The following is a 19290-nucleotide window of genomic DNA, read 5'->3' as shown; positions in this document are numbered from 1 at the left end:
CACTCCGATTGTCGGAGAGGTATCTCTGGGCCCTCTCGGTAATGCACATCACTATAAGCCTCGCAAGCAATGTGACTAATGAGTTAGTTGTGGGATGGTGTATTACGGAACGAGTAAAATAGACTTGCCGGTAATGAGATTGAACTAGGCATTGAGATACCGACGATCGAATCTCGGGCAAGTAACATACCGATGACAAAGGGAACAACGTATGTTGTTATGCGGTTTGATCGATAAAGATCTTCGCAGAATATGTAGGAACCAATATGAGCATCCAGGTTCCGCTATTGGTTACTGACCGAAGACGTGTCTCGGTTATGTCTACATAGTTCTTGAACCCATAGGGTCCGCACGCTTAAAGTTCTATGACGATCGGTATTATGAGTTTTTTGTGTTTTGATGTACCGAAGGTAGTTCAGAGTCCCAGATATGATCATGGACATGATGAGGAGTCTCGAAATGGTCGAGATGTAAAGATCGATATACTGGAAGGTTATATTCGGACACCGGATGAGTTCCGAGGGTTATCGGATAAATACTAGGGAACCGGGAGGTTACCGGAACCTCCCGGGGGGTTATTGGGCCTTATGGGCCCAATTGGAGGAAGAGGAGAGGCAGCCAGCTAGGGGCGCGTGGCCCCCCTAGCCCAAACCGAATTGGACTAGGGGCCAGCCCCCCTTTCCTTCTTCTTCTCCTCCCATTCCTTCCCCTCTCCTACTAGGACTAGGAAAGAGGGGGGAATCCTACTTGGAGTAGGATTACCCCCCTTGGGCACGCCTCCTCCTTGGAGGCTCCCTCCTCCTCTCCCTCCTTTATATATGGGGAGGGGGACACCCCTTGGAGACACAACAATTGATCTGTTGATCTCTTAGCCGTGTGCGGTGCCCCCTCCACCATAATCCACCTCAGTTATATCGTAGCTGTGCTTAGGCGAAGCCCTGTGACGGTAGCTTCATCAACATCGTCACCACGCCATCATGCTGACGAAACTCTCCCTCAAGCTCTACTGGATCGTGAGTTCATGGTACGTCGCCGAGCTGAACGTGTGTTGAACGCAGAGGTGCCGTACGTTCAGTGCTGAGGATCGGTCGATCGTGAAGACGTATGACTACATCAACCGCGTTGTTATAACACTTCCGCTTAATGGTCTACGAGGGTACATGGACTACACTCTCCCCTTTCGTTTCTATGCATCACTATGATCTTGCGTGTGCTTAGGAATTTTTTTGAAATTACTACGTTCCCCAACAGTGGCATCCGAGCCAGGTTTATGCATAGATGTTATATGCACGAGTAGAACACAAGTGAGTTGTGGACGATACAAGTCATACTGCTTACCAGCATGTCATACTTTCGTTCGGCGGTATTGTTGGATGAAGCAGCCCAGACCGACATTGCACGTATGCTTACGCGAGACTGGTTCTACCGACGTGCTTTGCACACAGGTGGCTGGCGGGTGTCAGTTTCTCCAACTTTAGTTGAACCAAGTGTGCCTACGCCCGGTCCTTGAGAAGGTTAAAACAACACTAACTTGACAAACTATCATTGTGGTTTTGATGCATAGGTAAGAACGGTTCTTTCTCAGCCCATAGCAGCCACGTAAAACTTGGAACAACAAAGTAGAGGACGCCTAACTTGTTTTTGCAGGGCATGTTGTGATGTGATATGGTCAAGACATGATGCTATATTTATTTTATGAGATGATCATGTTTTGTAACAGAGTGATCGGCAACTGGCAGGAGCCATATGGTTGTCGCTTTATTGTATGCAATGCAATCGCCCTGTAATTGCTTTACTTTATCACTAAGCGGTAGCAATAGTCGTAGAAGCAATAGATGGCGAGATGACAATGATGCTACGATGGGGATCAAGGTGTCGCGCCGGTGACAATGGTGATCATGACGGTGCTTTGGAGATGGAGATCAAAGGCACAAGATGATGATGGCCATATCATATCACTTATATTGATCGCATGTGATGTTTATCATTTATGCATCTTATTCTGCTTTGTTTGACAGTAGCATTATAAGATGATCTCTCACTAAATGTCAAGGTAAAAGTGTTCTCTCTGAGTATGCACCGTTGCCAAAGTTTGTTGTGCCGAGACACCACGTGATGATCATGTGTGATAAGCTCAACGTTCATCTACAGCGAGTGTAAGACAGTTTCGCACACGCAGAATACTCGGGTTAAACTTGACGAGCCTAGCATATGCAGATATGGACTCGAAACACTGAGACCGAAAGGTCGAGCGTGAATCATATAGTAGATATGATCAACATAGTGATGTTCACCATTGAAAACTACTCCATTTCACGTGATGATCGGTTATGGTTTAGTTGATACGGATCAAGTGATCACTTAGATGATTAGAGGGATGTCCATCTAAGTGGGAGTTCTTAAGTAATATGATTAACTGAACTTAAATTGATCATGAACTTAGTACCTGATAGTATTTTGCTTGTCCATGTTATTGTAGATAGATGGCCCGTGCTGTTGTTCCATTGAATTTTAATGCGTTCCTTGAGAAAGCAATGTTGAAAGATGATGGTAGCAATTACATGGACTGGGTCCATAACTTGAGGATTATCCACATTGCTGCACAGAAGAATTACGTCCTGGAAGCACCGCTAGGTGCCAAACCCACTGCAGGTGCAACGCTAGATGTTATGAACGTCTGGCAGAGCAAAGCTAATGACTACTCAATAGTTCAGTGTGCCATGCTTTACGGCTTAGAACCGGGACTTCAACGACGTTTTGAATGTCATGGAGCATATGCGATGTTCCAGGAGTTGAAGTTAATATTTCAAGCAAATGCCCGGATTGAGAGATATGAAGTCTCCAATAAGTTCTACAGCTGCAAGATGGAGGAGAATAGTTCTGTCAGTGAACATATACTCAGAATGTCTCGGTACCATAATCACTTGACTCGGTTGGGAGTTAATCTTCTGGTTGACAGTGTCATTGACAGAGTTCTTCAATCACTGCCACCAAGCTATAAGAGCTTTGTGATGAACTATAATATGCAAGGGATGGATAAGACGATTCCCGAGCTCTTCGCAATGCTAAAGGCTGCGGAGGTAGAAATCAAGAAGGAGCATCAAGTGTTGATGGTTAACAAGACCACCAGTTTCAAGAAAAAGGGTAAAGGGAAGAAGAAAGGGAACTTCAAGAAGAACAGAAAACAAGTTGTTGCTCAAGAGAAGAAACCCAAGTATGGACCTAAGCCTGAGACTGAGTGCTTCTACTGCAAAGGGACTGGTCACTGGAAGCGGAACGGCCCCAAGTATTTGGTGGATAAGAAGGATGGCATGGTGAACAAAGGTATATGTGATATACATATTATTGATGTGTACCTTATTGAGCTCGCAGTAGCACCTGAGTATTTGATACTGGTTCCGTTGCTAATATTTGCAACTCCAAACATGGACTATGGATTAAGCGAAGACTGGCTAAAGACGAGGTGACGATGCACGTGGGAAATGGTTCCAAAGTCGATGTGATCGCCGTCGGCATGCTACCTCTACATCTACCTTCAGGATTATTTTTAGACCTAAATAATTGTTATTTGGTGCCAGCGTTAAGCATGAACATTATATCTGGATCTTGTTTGATGCGAGACGGTTATTCATTTAATTCTGAGAATAATGGTTGTTCTATTTATATGAGTAATATCTTTTATTGTCATGCACCCTTGAAGAGTGGTCTATTTGTCTTAAATCTCGATAGTAGTGATACACATATTCATAATGTTAAAGCCAAAAGATGTAGAGTTGATAATGATAGTGCAACTTATTTGTGGCACTGCCGTTTGGGTCATATTGGTGTAAAGCGCATGAAGAAACTCCATACTGATGGACTTTTGGAATCACTTGATTATGAATCACTTGGTACTTGCGAACCATGCCTCATGGGCAAGATGACTAAAACGCCGTTCTCCGGAACAATGGAGCAAGCAACAGACTTGTTGGAAATCATACATACTGATGTATGTGGTCCGATGAATATTGAGGCTCGCGGAGGGTATCGTTATTTTCTCACCTTCACAGATGATTTGAGCAGATATGGGTATATCTACTTAATGAAACATAAGTCTGAAACATTTGAAAAGTTCAAAGAATTTCAGAGTGATGTGGAAAATCATCGTAACAAGAAAATAAAGTTTCTACGATCTGATCGTGGAGGAGAATATTTGAGTTACGAGTTTGGTCTACATTTGAAACAATGTGGAATATTTTCACAACTCACGCCACCTGGAACACCACAGCGTAATGGTGTGTCCGAACGTCGTAATCGTACTTTACTAGATATGGTGCGATCTATGATGTCTCTTACTGATTTACCACTATTGTTTTGGGGTTATGCTTTAGAGACGGCTGCATTCACGTTAAATAGGGCACCATCGAAATCCGTTGAGATGACACCTTATGAACTGTGGTTTGGCAAGAAACCAAAGTTGTTGTTTCTTAAGGTTTGGGGCTGCGATGCTTATGTGAAAAAAACTTCAACCTGATAAGCTCGAACCCAAATCGGAGAAATGTGTCTTCATAGGATACCCAAAGGAGACTGTTGGGTACACCTTCTATCACAGATCCGAAGGCAAGACATTTGTTGCTAATAATGGATCCTTTCTAGAGAAGGAGTTTCTCTTAAAAGAAGTGAGTGGGAGGAAAGTAGAACTTGATGAGGTAACTGTACCTGCTCCCTTATTGGAGAGTAGTTCATCACAAAAACCGGTTCCTGTGACACCTACACCAATTAGTGAGGAAGCTAATGATAGTGATCATCAAACTTCAGATCAAGTTACTACTGAACCTCGTAGGTCAACCAGAGTAAGATCCGCACCAGAGTGGTACGGTATCCTATTCTAGAAGTCATGTTACTTGACCATGACGAACCTACGAACTACGAGGAAGCGATGATGAGCCCAAATTCCGCAAAATGGCTTGAAGCCATGAAATCTGAGATGGAATCCATGTATCAGAACAAAGTGTGGACTTTGCTTGACTTGCCCGATGATCGGAAAGCCATCGAGAATAAATGGATATTCAAGAAGAAGACTGACGATAACGGTAATTTTACTGTCTACAAAGCTTGACTTGTTGCAAAAGGTTTTTGACAAGTTCAAGGAGTTGACTATGATGAGACCTTCTCACCCGTAGCGATGCTTAAGTCCGTCCGAATCATGTTAGCAATTGCCGCATTTTATGATTATGAAATTTGGCAAATGGATGTAAAGACTGCATTCCTGAATGGATTTCTGGAAGAAGAGTTGTATATAATGCAACCTAAAGGTTTTATCAATCCAAAGGGTACTAACAAAGTGTGCAAGCTCTAGCGATCCATTTATGGACTGGTGCAAGCCTCTCGGAGTTGGAATAAACGTTTTGATAGTGTGATCAAAGCATATGGTTTTATACAGACTTTTGGAGAAGCCTGTATTTACAAGAAAGTGAGTGGGAGCTCTGTAGCATTTCTAATATTATATGTGGATGACATATTGTTGATTGGAAATGATATAGAATTTCTGGATAGCATAAAAGGATACTTGAATAAGAGTTTTTCAATGAAAGACCTCGGTGAAGCTGCTTATATATTGGGCATCAAGATTTATAGAGATAGATCAAGACGCTTAATTGGACTTTCACAAAGCACATACCTTGATAAAGTTTTGAAGAAGTTCAAAATGGATCAAGCTAAGAAAGGGTTCTTGCCTGTGTTACAAGGTGTGAAGTTGAGTAAGACTCAATGCCCGACCACTGCAGAAGATAGAGAGAAAATGAAAAGTGTTCCCTATGCTTCAGCCATAGGCTCTATCATGTATGCAATGTTGTGTACCAGACCTGATGTGTGCCTTGCTATTAGTTTAGTAGGGAGGTACCGAAGTAATCCAGGAGTGGATCACTGGACAGCGGTCAAGAACATCCTGAAATACCTGAAAAGGACTAAGGATATGTTTCTCGTTTATGGAGCTGACAAAGAGCTCGTCGTAAATGGTTACGTCGATGCAACCTTTGACACTGATCCGGACAATTCTAAATCGCAAACCGGATACGTGTTTATATTGAACAGTGGAGCTGTCAGTTGGAGCAATTCTAAACAAAGTGTCGTGGCGGGATCTACGTGTGAAGTGGAGTACATAGCTGCTTCAGAAGCAGCAAATGAAGGAGTCTGGATGAAGGAGTTCATATCCGATCTAGGTGTCATACCTAGTGCATCGGGTCCAATGAAAATCTTTTGTGACAATACTAGTGCAATTGCCTTGGCAAAGGAATCCAGATTTCACAAGAGAACCAAGCACATCAAGAGACGCTTCAATTCCATCTGGGATCAAGTCCATGTGGGAGACATAGAGATATGAAAGATACATACGGATCTGAATGTTGCAGACCCGCTGACTAAGCCTCTTCCACGAGCAAAACATGATCAGCACCAAGACTCCATGGGTGTTAGAATCATTACTGTATAATCTAGATTATTGACTCTAGTGCAAGTGGGAGACTGAAGGAAATATGCCCTAGAGGCAATAATAAAGTTACTATTTATTTCCTTATTTCATGATAAATGCTTATTATTCATGCTAGAATTGTATTAACCAAAAACATAATACATGTGTGAATACATAGACAAATATAGTGTCACTAGTATGCCTCTACTTGACTAGCTCATTGATCAAAGATGGTTAAGTTTCCTAGCCATAGACATGAGTTGTTATTTGATCAACGGGATCACTTCATTAGGAGAATGATGTGATTGACTTGACTCATTTCGTTAGATTAGCAATTGATCGTTTAAGTTTACTGCTATTGCTTTCTTCATGAATTGTACAAGTTCCTATGACTATGAGACTATGCAACTCCCGAATACTGAAGGAACACTTTGTGTGCTACCAAATGTCACAACGTAACTAGGTGATTATAAAGGTGCTCTACAGGTGTCTCCGATGGTGTTCGTAGAGTTAGCATAGATCAGGAATAGGATTTGTCACTCTGATTGTCGGAGAGGTATCTCTAGGCCCTCTCGGTAGTGCACATCACTATAAGCCTTGCAAGCAATGTGACTAATGAGTTAGTTGTGGGATGGTGTATTACGGAACAAGTAAAATAGACTTGCCAGTAACGATATTGAACTAGGTATTGAGATACCGACGATCGAATCTCGGGCAAGTAACATATCGATGACAAAGGGAACAACGTATGTTGTTATGCGGTTTGACCGATAAAGATCTTCGTAGAATATGTAGGAACCAATATGAGCATCCAGGTTCCGCTATTAGTTATTGACCGGGGACGTGTCTCGGTCATGTCTACATAGTTCTCGAACTCGTAGGGTCCGCACGCTTAAAGTTCTGTGACGATCGGTATTATGAGTTTTTTGTGTTTTGATGTACTGAAGGTAGTTCGGAGTCCCGGATATGATCATGGACATAACGAGGAGTCTCGAAACGGTCGAGGCGTAAAGATCGATATATTGGAAGGTTATATTCGGACACGGGATGAGTTCCGGGGATTATCGGATAAATATCGGAGAACCGGGAGGTTACCGGAACCTCCCGGGGGGTTATTGGGCCTTATGGGCCCAAGTGGAGGAAGAGGAGAGGCGGCCAGCTAGGGGCGCGCGCCCCCCCTAGCCCAAACCGAATTGGACTAGGGGGCGCCCCCCCTTTCCATCTTCTTCTCTTCCCCTTCCTTCCCCTCTCCTACTAGGACTAGGAAAGAGGGGGGAATCCTACTTGGAGTAGGATTGCCCCCCTTGGGCGCACCTCCTCCTCCTTGGCCGCCCCTCCTCCTCTCCCTCTTGTAAATACGGGGAGGGGGGCACCCCTTGGAGACACAACAATTGATCTGTTGATCTCTTAGCCGTGTGCGGTGCCCCCCTCCACCATAATCCACCTCAGTTATATCGTAGCGGTGCTTAGCGAGGCCCTGCGACGGTAGCTTCATCAACATCATCACCACGCTGCCATGCTGATGAAACTCTCCCTCTAGATCTACTGGATCGTGAGTTCGCGGGACGTCACCGAGCTGAACGTGTGGTGAACGCGAAGGTGTCGTACGTTCAGTGCTGAGGATCGGTCGATCGTGAAGACGTACGACTACATCAACCGCGTTGTTATAACACTTCTGCTTAACGGTCTACGAGGGTACGTGGACTACACTCTCCTCTCTCATTGCTATGCATCACCATGATCTTGCGTGTGCGTAGGAATTTTTTTGAAATTACTACGTTCCCCAACATATTTTACTACCTAAGGTTAATGAGGCTGAAAGGATACAACAATATAGACCTATTTGCCTCCTTAATGTTAGTTTTAAAATATTCACGAAGGTCGCAACAATCAGGCTAAATTCGATTGCTGAACATGTGGTTCATCCTTCATAGGCAACTTTTATGCAAGGCAGCCACATCCTAGATGGAGTTGTTATCCTTCATGAAACAATCCATGAATTACACAGGAAAAGGTTGAAAGGGGTGGTACTCAAAATAGACTTTGAAAGGGCGTGTGACAAAGTGAAGTGGCCCTTTCTTCAACACACTCTCAGAATGAAAGGATTTTCTGCAGAGGGTTAGGGTTACACAAGGTCAGTTACAAAGGAGGAGATATCCATATACGTATTGCCTAGCTTGCCTTCCACGCCAAGTAGAGTCCCATCCGGACACGAGACGAAGTCTTCAATCTTGTATCTTCGTAGTCTAACAGTCCGGCCAATGGAGATAGTCCAGCTATCCGGAGACCCCCTAATCCAGGACTCCCTCAGTAGCCCCTGAACCAGGCTTCAATGACGATGAGTCCGACACGCAGTGTTGTCTTCGGCAGTGCAAGGCGGGTTCCTTCTCTGATTACATCACAGACGAAGTTGAATATGAGGATAGCGTCCGACCCTACAAAATAAGTTCCACACTTTGCCGTAGAGAGAATAATATTTTCGCAGATCCAATTTGCTGGCTTGTTCTAGCAACATGACGTTATGTCATGGCCCGGTGATTATTCGAACCGTTTCTTTTAACCAGCCCCGCACATAACGCGAGGCAGTTTTTCGACACATCTTGTCAAAGCAGAGATCGTGTCCCCTTATTACGGGATTCTCATCCATACGGGCGTGGGTAACCCAACCGCGCCATCAATTGCAGCACTTGGGGGATAAGCCAGTTTTACCAGGCAAGTGCGGACGCTCGGTTTCGTCCGCCCATATAAAGGGATAAGGATTCACCTTTCTATCCACGCCTTCTTCCTCCTTTGCTCATCCGCTCCCGCATACTTGAGCTCTAGCGCCCAAGTCCTCACTTCCACCTCAACCCTCTCCAACAATGTCCGGAGCGGGAGGCAAGTGGATGGTCTCTTCTGTCATGGAGGGAGACATTAAGAAACTGAGGAGAGCCGGATACCTGCCTGACGACATCGCGCACCGGCTCCCAGATGAGGGGCAGCTCATCCCCACCCCCAGGCCCCATGAGAGGGTGGTATTCCTCACCCATTTCCTCCGCGGACTAGGATTCCCTCTTCATCCCTTCGTCCGGGGGCTCATGTTTTATTGTGGCCTGGATTTCCACGATCTGGCCCCGAACTTCATCCTCAACATCTCGGCGTTTATCGTCGTGTGCGAGGCTTTCCTCTGCATCAAGCCCCACTTCGGCTTATGGCTGAAGACCTTCAATGTCAAGCCGAAGGTGGTGGGCGGCCGCCAGGCGGAGTGCGGAGGCGCCATGGTGGGCAAGATGCCCAACATAACATGGCTCGAGGGCTCCTTTGTGGAAACCGTAAAGGGGTGGAAATCGGGGTGGTTCTACATCACCGAGCCGTGCGACCCCGCATGGGTAGCGGCCCCCGAGTTCCGATCTGGCATACCCATGCGGCTCACCTCCTGGAAAGAGAAGGGCCTGTCCTGGGGTAGTTCGAAGGAGCTGACCGGACTCCAAACATGTATTCAAAACATGTTGGACAAGAAGCTCAAGTTGGTCAACATAGTCCAAGTCATGCTCATCCGCCGGGTACTCCCGTGCCAACAACGGGAGTTCACCTTGTGGGAGTTCAATCCGGCGCAACACCGAACTCTGAACAGGCTCTTCGACACGACTCATGAAGACGCCTGGAGGGTGCTGTTCAAGAGTGCCGAGGTCCCTCCCCCTATCACTGAGGATCGCGGATTCAGCGCGAAGCGCCAAGCCAGTGCGGTAAGCTGCATTACCTTTTATAGGATACTTGTTTTTTATATAGATTGACTCTATGCGGGATCTAAACCCTCGTAATTTTGACAGGACTGGCAGAAGATGGCCGGACAGATCGACTGTCTGGCTCCCTTGCCCGAAGGCCCCGCAGACGCTCTTCTGACGAAGATGCTGACTCCGGCCCCTTATAAGGTGCCGGAGAAGACCAAGAAGGCCAAGGGAGCTCGAAAGAGTTCCCAACGCCAGGCGTCGTCGGACTCGCCGTCCGATGACTCTGCGGCGCACTCTTCCCCCCAAGACGAGGAAGAAGAGGAAGAAGATGCTCCCCCACCGACTGGGGGAGACAAGAAAAGGAAGGCCGCCCCAACCGGGGAGGCCAGAGGGTCCAAGAAGGGAAGGACTCTCCTTCCGGACAGTTCCACCGCCGCCGATGAAGGCGAAGGCGAGTGGTTGCCCAGGGTCAAGCCCCGGGGGAGATCGTAAGTATTCGTATGCCAAAGTTACCCATAGGATTCCTTTGTCGCACTGCTTTCCCTAACGCCAAACACAATTATGCAGGTCGCCCCGAGCCAATATCGAGGTATCAACGGACGGCTCCCTGGGCTTGTCGGACATGGATAGCGATCCAGTCCCGACCGCCACCTCCCCCAATCCTGCCGACGACGCCGAGTTGTTGTCTCAAGAGGCACCGGATCGAGGGGAGACAGTCCCGGAGGCACCTCAAGGCGACCTTCCGGACTCCGGGAGCCGCGGGGACGGGGCCCCCGAGAGCTCCGAGTTCGGCCCTCAGTCGAACACCGTGCCGGACCCTCCAGCGGTTCTGGACTCGGGCAGGCGGCCTCCTTCTAAAAGGGGCCAGACGCCTATGCCGGTGATCTCTGCCCATCCAGAGGCACCGGACAATCTGCTGGAAGCGCTTCGTAGCGCTTCCATTGACGAGGAGCACCGCACTATCATGAGTGCAGTGATCCAGAAGGTTCAGTCCGCCAAGAGTGGATTGACTGAAGCCTGTGCCAGCCTTCTAACAGGCTTTGAGGTAAGTGTGTTTAAAATGTAGTAGAAATATTACCGCATAGACAATAGCCCCTGATGCTTTGTTCGGTGTTCACAAAGAAAAGCGGAACTGAGGATCAAATAATGTCGCAGGAGTCTAATATAAGTATGTCAATATGCATATGCAGGCTTCACTGCTGGCATCCGCCGCACTAACTGCGGAGGTTGCCATACTGAAGGAGGCCCTCGAGGGGTCCCGGAAAGAGCTCGGCCTTGCTAAGAGGCAGCTCAAGGAGAACAAGGGTAAGTAATACCCCGTCTATAGGTATGTGTATATGAGAAAAAGGACGCGATTGCCAAATGACAGGATCATTGTATGTTTGTCAGGTGCCACGACCGAGGTGGCAACCCTAAAGCAAGCGTTGTCCTAGGCCGAAGAGAAGGCGACCTAGGAGCGCACCGAGCGAGAGAAGCACAAGGCTCGGGTGGGCGAGGTGCAGCAAGAGCTCCAGGCTCTCGTGGCAAAGCACAAGGCGTTGGAGCTTGACTCGAAGACGTGAGAGTCTGAGCTTGCCGCGGCCCTTGAGAGAGCGAAGGGTGCCAAGGACGAGGCCCAGAAGGCCCTCTAGGAGATCGACGCAATGAAGAAGATAGCGGCGGGTAAGGCTTTCTATATGCAAAGTAAGCATGTAAAAGTAAATTACCGATTACTTACCCGGATCCAGAGCTCTTCAGGAGCATTCGCAGATTTGCCCCACAGTGTGTCCGATGCCGCACGATTTTACCAGGCCAAGGACAGAAGCTCGACGGAGAAGATGTTCTGGTCTCAGTATGCTGAGGCCGAACATACGGTGCCGATGAGCGACCAGCTGAAGCAGATGGTCGAGCTACATAAGGCGGCTGATCAGGCCATGAAGGTATTTATAGTCCGACTGTGGCCTGGCGACGCCCTTCCGAACAGCTTCTTCGGCCTGGTGAGGCGGCTTGTGGATGCCTGCCCGCGGCTGGAGGTCGTCAAGTGATCCGTCTGCATTGAAGGTGCATGCCGGGCTTTTGCCCGTGTGAAATTGCAGTGGGTCAAGCTAGACGCCGTGAAGCTGGTCAAGGAGGGGCTGCCGGAGGGCAAGGAGCACCGCCACCCCGAGATGTACTACGAGGGTGTTCTGCCGGGTGCCCGTCTCGTCGCGGATGAGTGCTCGAAAGATGTAATATTTGAGTAAACTCGCTCATTTTATCCTGTATTTATGAAAACATGTTTCATATGCGCTATGCAACGCTTGTTTGAATTTAAAATATTACCTTCTGTTTGGCTGTTTATCCAATCTGAGAGATGGCTAGTCCTCGGCTTCTGCCCCCATGCCACAAGTGTTGGGGTGGTCGGGATAAACCTGAGCACTCTTGTTCCCATATTTGGGTCCTTCGAGGGAGGTGCTCACCACAACGAACAAGGCAACCGGATTAATAATGCTTTATCACTCTCACTTAGCCATAGAATTCTATAATTTTAAATTTCGGCGAAGCCCCTGGTATTTGGAAGGCCGAATTCGGGGCGCAATACACACCTGTAAGCCGGACAGGGCCGGCCCCTCGCCCTAAGCGGCATAAGTCTTTAGGGACTTGAAAAACCTCGTCGAACAGTGACCAGTCTCTCACCTTATCACGACAGTCAGTTTTAGCTTTCTCTACTGAGGTGCTCAGCCCGGCAGAACCAGGGCACAATCGCAGTAGTTCTCCTAGCGCTACCTTAGCCGATAGAGCGGAACGTAAAGTAGCAAAACATAGGAGTCGGGCAAACCCAACATTTGATCAAAGACATGATTCAGAGCTGATGCATGTAATGCTATAAGTTCGGGGTGCCACAATTGTGAAAGTGTTCGGAATTTTCACACTGTATTGTGTGGTACGTAAGCCCCTGGTGTATTGGCCGTACCAGAGTGTACGGTTGCAAGGCGTCATTAATGAACACACACACACACACACACACACACACACACATATATATATATATATATATATATATATATATATATATATATATAACAAGAATGCAATAATGGTCGTAATGTAATGCAGTGTTTAAAAAGCTGCGTTAAAGCAGAGTGATATAGATAGTGCGATAAGCAAAAAGTAGGAGTAAGTCCCTTCCAAGGGCGAGCTGAGGGATGATATGAAATCTGAGATCAACCTGGGAATTCCGTTGTATAATGTAGCTGTCTGCCTTCTTGGTTGCTGCATCATGTGTTCAGCAATAATGCTGCCGGACAGTGTTTCTAGAGATTAACGTCCTGAAAAAAGAAAAAATAACCAAACAGGAAGCCCCTAGTGCGGTTTAGGCCGCGTTTTGGGGCGTGCTACAGTTCTTGCCCCCTCCCCACATGTGCCCATGGTATTTTTAATGCGTAATTATGTACGCGCGACACGAATATCGCCGTTGGGCTGGGATTGGGGTGGCCGCCGTATTGCTACACGAGCTCAGATCGCGCCAGGCGGTCTATTGGCCGATTGCCTCGAGCGCACTTGGAGGTGTCCGGGCTTTGAAACGCCGAACTGGTTGATTGCCTTGAGAGGCTGCTTTGTGCTTCTGCTGCGAGGGCCGTGATGTGCTCCTCTGTTCGGAGGGAGCACTCTGTGTTTCCATTGACTGTAATAACTCCGCGGGGTCCTGGCATCTTGAGCTTGAGGTATGCATAATGTGGTACCGCATTGAATCTAGCAAATGCGGTTCGCCCGAGCAGCGCGTGATAACCACTGCGGAACGGGACTATATCGAAGATTAACTCTTCGCTTCGGAAGTTATCCGGGGATCCAAAGACCACTTCCAGTGTAATTGAGCCTGTGCAATGGGCCTCTACACTTGGAATAATGCCCTTAAAGGTCGTTTTTGTGGGTTTGATCCTTGAGGGGTCTATACCCATTTTGCGCACTGTGTCCTGATAAAGAAGGTTCGGGCTACTGCCGCCATCCATAAGGACTCGAGTGAGGTGAAATCCATCGATGATTGGGTCTAGGACCAGTGTGGCAAATCCGCCATGACGGGTACTAGTGGGGTGGTCCCTGTGATCGAAGGTGATCGGGTAGGAGGACCAAGGGTTGAACTTTGGGGCGACTGGCTCCGACACATATACGTCCCTGAGCGCACGCTTGCGCTCCCTCTTGGGGATGTGGGTTGCGTATATCATGTTCACCGTCCGCACTTGCAGGGGAAACCTCTTTTGTCCTCTAGTGTGCGGCTGCCGGGGTTCCTCCTCGTCATCGCTATGTGGCCCCTTGTCCTTGTTTTCGGCAATTAACTTGTCGGCCTGCTTGAACACCCAACAATCCCTGTTGGTGTGATTGGCTGGCTTGTCTGGGGTGCCATGTATTTGACACGAGCGATCGAGTATACGGTCCAAGCTGGACGGACCCGGCGTACTTTGTTTGAATGGCTTTTTCCGCTGGCCGGGTTTAGAGCCTTTGAATCCGGCATTGACTGGCGTATCCTTAGTATTTTCGCTATTAATGCGGAGCTTATGCTTGTTGTGACGTGACCTGCTATTGTCGTCCTTTGTATTCGAGGTACCATGGTTCTTTGATATGTTATTACTGCGAGCCAGCCAGCTGTCTTCTCCCTCACAAAAGCGGGTCATGAGCGTCGTGAAAGCTGCCATAGATTACGGCTTTTCCTGACCAAGGTGCCGGGCTAGCCACTCGTCTCGGATGTTGTGCTTGAAAGCCGCTAAGGCCTCCGCATCCGGACAGTCGACGATTTGATTTTTCTTTGTAAGGAACCGAGTCTAGAATTGTCTGGCCGACTCTTCTGGCTGCTGAATTATGTGGCTTAAGTCATCGATGTCTGGTGGTCGCACATAAGTGCCCTGAAAGTTATCGAGGAATGCGGCTTCCAGATCTTCCCAACAGCTAATGGAGTCCGCTGGCAAGCTATTAAGCCAATGCTGCGCTGGTCTTTTGAGCTTTAATGGGAGGTATTTGGTGGCGTGTAAGTCATCGCCGCGGGCCATGTGGATGTGGAGGAGAAAATCCTCAATCCATACTGCGAGGTCTGTTGTGCCGTCGTATGATTCAATGTTTACAGGTTTGAAACCTTCTGGGAATTGATGTTCCATTACTTCGTCTGTGAAGCATAAGGGGTGTGCGGCGCCTCTGTATTGGGCTATATCACGACGCAGCTCGAATGGGTCTTGCCGCTGTGTTCGGCCCGGCCGGATTTGCTTTTACTGTATCTGGCGTGACGTTTGTCGTCTCGCAGAGTGGTGCGCCCTCGTGATCCGTAGATCGATCTTGAATGCTTTGCCTTGTCCTCCAATATGTCTCATAGGTCTGGCATATCTCCCCATGCCTTTTTATTTAAATGGCGTTGGGGTGGGGGATGAGCTTTTGGCTGGAATGCCTCTCTATCGAGGCCACGAGGTGGCCGATCAGCCATATCATACGCTTCTTCCTCTAGTCGGGGAAGTAACCCGCGCCTTGGGTAACTCTTGGAGGGACACTCGAGTTTATATTCCTCGACCGCGAGGACTGCAGTCCATTTGTCCGCTAGCAGATCTTGATCAGCTTGAAGCTGCTGCTGCGTTTTCTTCAGGCTGTTTGCCGTGGCCATAAGCCGGTGTTTGAAGCGCTCTTGTTCTACAGGGTCCTCTGGGGCGGCGAATTCATCGTCGCCGAGGCTTGCCTCGTCTTCGGAGGGGGGCATGTGATCATCCTCCTTTTCTCCGTCTGCCGCTCTCTCGGGGGAGCTGGCTCCTTCATCCTCCTGCTCTAAATCTTGCTGGAGGGGATTGTTGTTGTCTTTGGCATTATCCGGAGTATTATCTCTTGTGCTGGTATCACCACTTTTGCTTTGGCGGGACTTAGAGCGGCGCCGCTGACGTTGGTGCTTGGGTTGCTTCTTAGAGAGGTCATGCTCCGCTATCTTGTCGCCATTGCCTTCATTGGGTGTATCCACCATGTATATGTCATATGACGAGGTGGCTTTCCAGTGCCCTATAGGTGCTGGTTCGTGTTCGTCTCCTACATCGTCGTCCATACCGTCGATGACTTCGGAGTCGAAGTCGAGCATGTCGGTTAAATCATCGACAGTGGCTACGAAGTGGGTGGTGGGTGGGCGTCAAATTTCTTCATTGTCCGCATCCCAATCCTGTTGGCCATAATCCGGCCAGGGCTCTCCTGACAAAGAGAGAGACCTTAGTGAATTCAGAATGTCGCCGAAGGGAGAGTGCTGAAAGATATCCGCGGCGATGAATTCCAAGATCGGCGCCCAATCGGATTCGATTGGCAGGGGCGCGGGCGGTTTGGAGTCAGAAAGAGAGTCCGGCACCTTGGAGTCACGGGCTGCGCAGAGGGTTATGCTGGTGTTTGGCTCGATCGCCGTTGAGACTGCAGCCCCCGAGGTGGTGTCTAACAACCCGTCCTCGTTTGGCGCAGTTTGCTCCGAGCTACGGATCGGAGCTGATGCGGGCGCGGCCTCTGGGATACTGTCCAGCGGCAGAGTTAGGTCATACCCATCGCGACAGTGCGGCGTGCTCGGCTGTGGCTCGAATCCGTCAAAGATCAAGTCTCTGCGGATGTCGATCGTGTAGTTCAAACTTCCAAATCTGACCTGATGGCCAGGGGCGTAGCTTTCAATCTGCTCCAGATGGCCAAGCAAATTAGCCCGCAATGCAAAGCCGCCAAATATGAAGATCTGTCAGGGGAGAAAAGTCTCGCCCTGGACCACATCGCCATCGATGATAGTAGGAGCCATCAAACCTAACGGCGACGACACAGAGGAACTCTCAATGAAAGCATCAATGTCGGTGTCAAAACCGGCGGATCTCGGGTAGGGGGTCCCGAACTGTCCGTCTAGGCCGGATGGTAACAGGAGGCAGGGGACACGAAGTTTTACCCAGGTTCGGGCCCTCTTGATGGAGGTAAAACCCTACGTCCTGCTTGATTAATATTGATGATATGGGTAGTACAAGAGTAGATCTACCACGAGATCAGAGAGGCTAAACCCTAGAAGCTAGCCTATGGTATGATTGTATGTTGTGATTGTTGTCCTATGGACTAAAACCCTTTGGTTTATATAGATACCGGAGAGGGTTAGGGTTACACAAGGTCGGTTACAAAGGAGGAGATATCCATATACGTATTGCCTAGCTTGCCTTCCACGCCAAGTAGAGTCCCATCCGGACACGAGATGAAGTCTTCAATCTTGTATCTTCGTAGTCTAATAGTCCGGCCAATGAAGATAGTCCGGCTGTCCGGAGACCCCCTAATCTAGGACTCCCTCAATGACATTGGACACTATTTCCAAATGAAGAAGGGATTGCGACAAGGTGACTCGGCATCGCCCATGCTATTCAATATAGTGGCAGATATGCTAGCAGTCATGATTGAGCATGCCAAGGTTGATGGCCCAATTGATGGGGTAGTAAATCATCTAGCTGATGGTGGTCTCTCTATACTTTAGTATGCCGATGATACGGTTCTCTTCATGGATCATGACCTCGAGAAAGCGAGAAATATGAAACTAATTTTATTAGCATTCGAGCAACACTCGGGTCTTAAGATCAATTTTCATAAAAGTGAATTATTTTGCTTTGGCAACGCTTAAGACGAGGCCCACCTGTACGCTGAACTGTTCGGGTGCGGGTTGGGCCAGTTTCCGATCACATATTTGGGGATATTGATACATTTTATCGGAGACTCACAAATGCTGAATGGAAACATGTCGAGGAGAGACAGCAAAAAAGACTTAGCAGTTGGAAAGGTAAACTGTTGTCTCTAGGTGGAAGATTGGTCCTCATAAATTCAGTACTAAGTAATATGGTACTATATATGATTTACTTCTAGTTTCCTAAAGGATTTTTACATAGATTGGATTATTTTTGATCAAGATTCTTTTGGCAAGGAGATAGCAAGAGAAAGAAATATCGACTGGCTAAATGGAGTGTGGTTAGCCGTACCAAAGAGCAAGGCGAGTTGGGCATTCATGACCTTGAGGTTAAGAATAGGGCCCTCCTTGGCAAAGGGTTGTTTAAATTACTGAGGGAATATGGTGTATGGCAAACCCTCCTAAGGAGGAAATATGTGGGTTCCAAGTGGGTATCCCAAGTATACTGAAAGCCTGAGGATTCACACTTTTGGGCGGATCTAATGGCTATGAAGAAATATTTCTTCTGCTATGGATCCTTCCTTATTAAGGATGGCTCGGGAATTAGATTCTGGGAGGACAAGTCGCTAGGAAACCACACTCCCGGAACAATATCCGGCTCTATACAACATTGTGTGCCGCAAGGGTGATACTATCGCCACAGTAATGGAATCATTTCCGCCAAATGTGACATTCAGAAGAGATTTAATTGGACCTAGACTCCAATTGTGTAACATCCTGCCCGAGCGGTTGTCCATGATGCAATTGTCACATGGATCTGATTTATTTCGATGGAACCTCCATGGGAATGGAGAATTCTCAGTGGAGTCCATGTATGGAGCGTTAATCTAGTCTGATGTGCCAGTAGATAATAATAAGAAGATCTGGAAGATGAAGATACCTCTTAAGAATAAACTCTTTCCATGGCATCTTCGTCGTAGAGTCATTCTTACTAAAGGTAACTTTATTAAGAGGAATTGGCATGGAAGTCCTCATTGTGTCTCTTGCCATCATGAGGAGACAATTAAACATTTATTCTTCCAATGCAAATTGGCTCATTCTATATGGCCAGTTCCAAGTAGCTTCTTGCTTGTATCCTCCTTGTAGTGTTGCTAATGTATTTGGAAACTGGTTACATGGGATTGATCACAGGTTTAGAATTCTTCTCAGGGTGGGAGAGCTTGCCGTTATTTGGTCGCTTTGTCTATGTGGAAATGATAAGGTTTTTAATGATAAAAGTACTACTCTGATGCAGGTTATCTATAGATGTGTCGGATGTGGGGTTCCGGCAAACCATTAAGGTTCGAACACTGGGGTGCGGGCGAAGTCTTTCCTTCCCACCAATCGATGCCCTAGCTCACTAAGATCTCGCAGACGAACTCAACGAACTCGGAACATAGAAAGACACAAGATTTATAGTGGTTCGGGCCACCGTTGTGGTGTAATACCCTACTCCAGTGTGGTGGTGGTGGATTGCTTCTAGGGCTGATGATGAACAG

The sequence above is a fragment of the Triticum aestivum genome, chromosome 6A (assembly GCF_018294505.1).
Source record: "Triticum aestivum cultivar Chinese Spring chromosome 6A, IWGSC CS RefSeq v2.1, whole genome shotgun sequence".
In the NCBI taxonomy this organism is placed as follows: Eukaryota; Viridiplantae; Streptophyta; class Magnoliopsida; order Poales; family Poaceae; genus Triticum; species Triticum aestivum.
The sequence above is the reverse complement of the archived record's forward strand: the minus strand, read 5'-3'. Positions refer to the sequence as shown.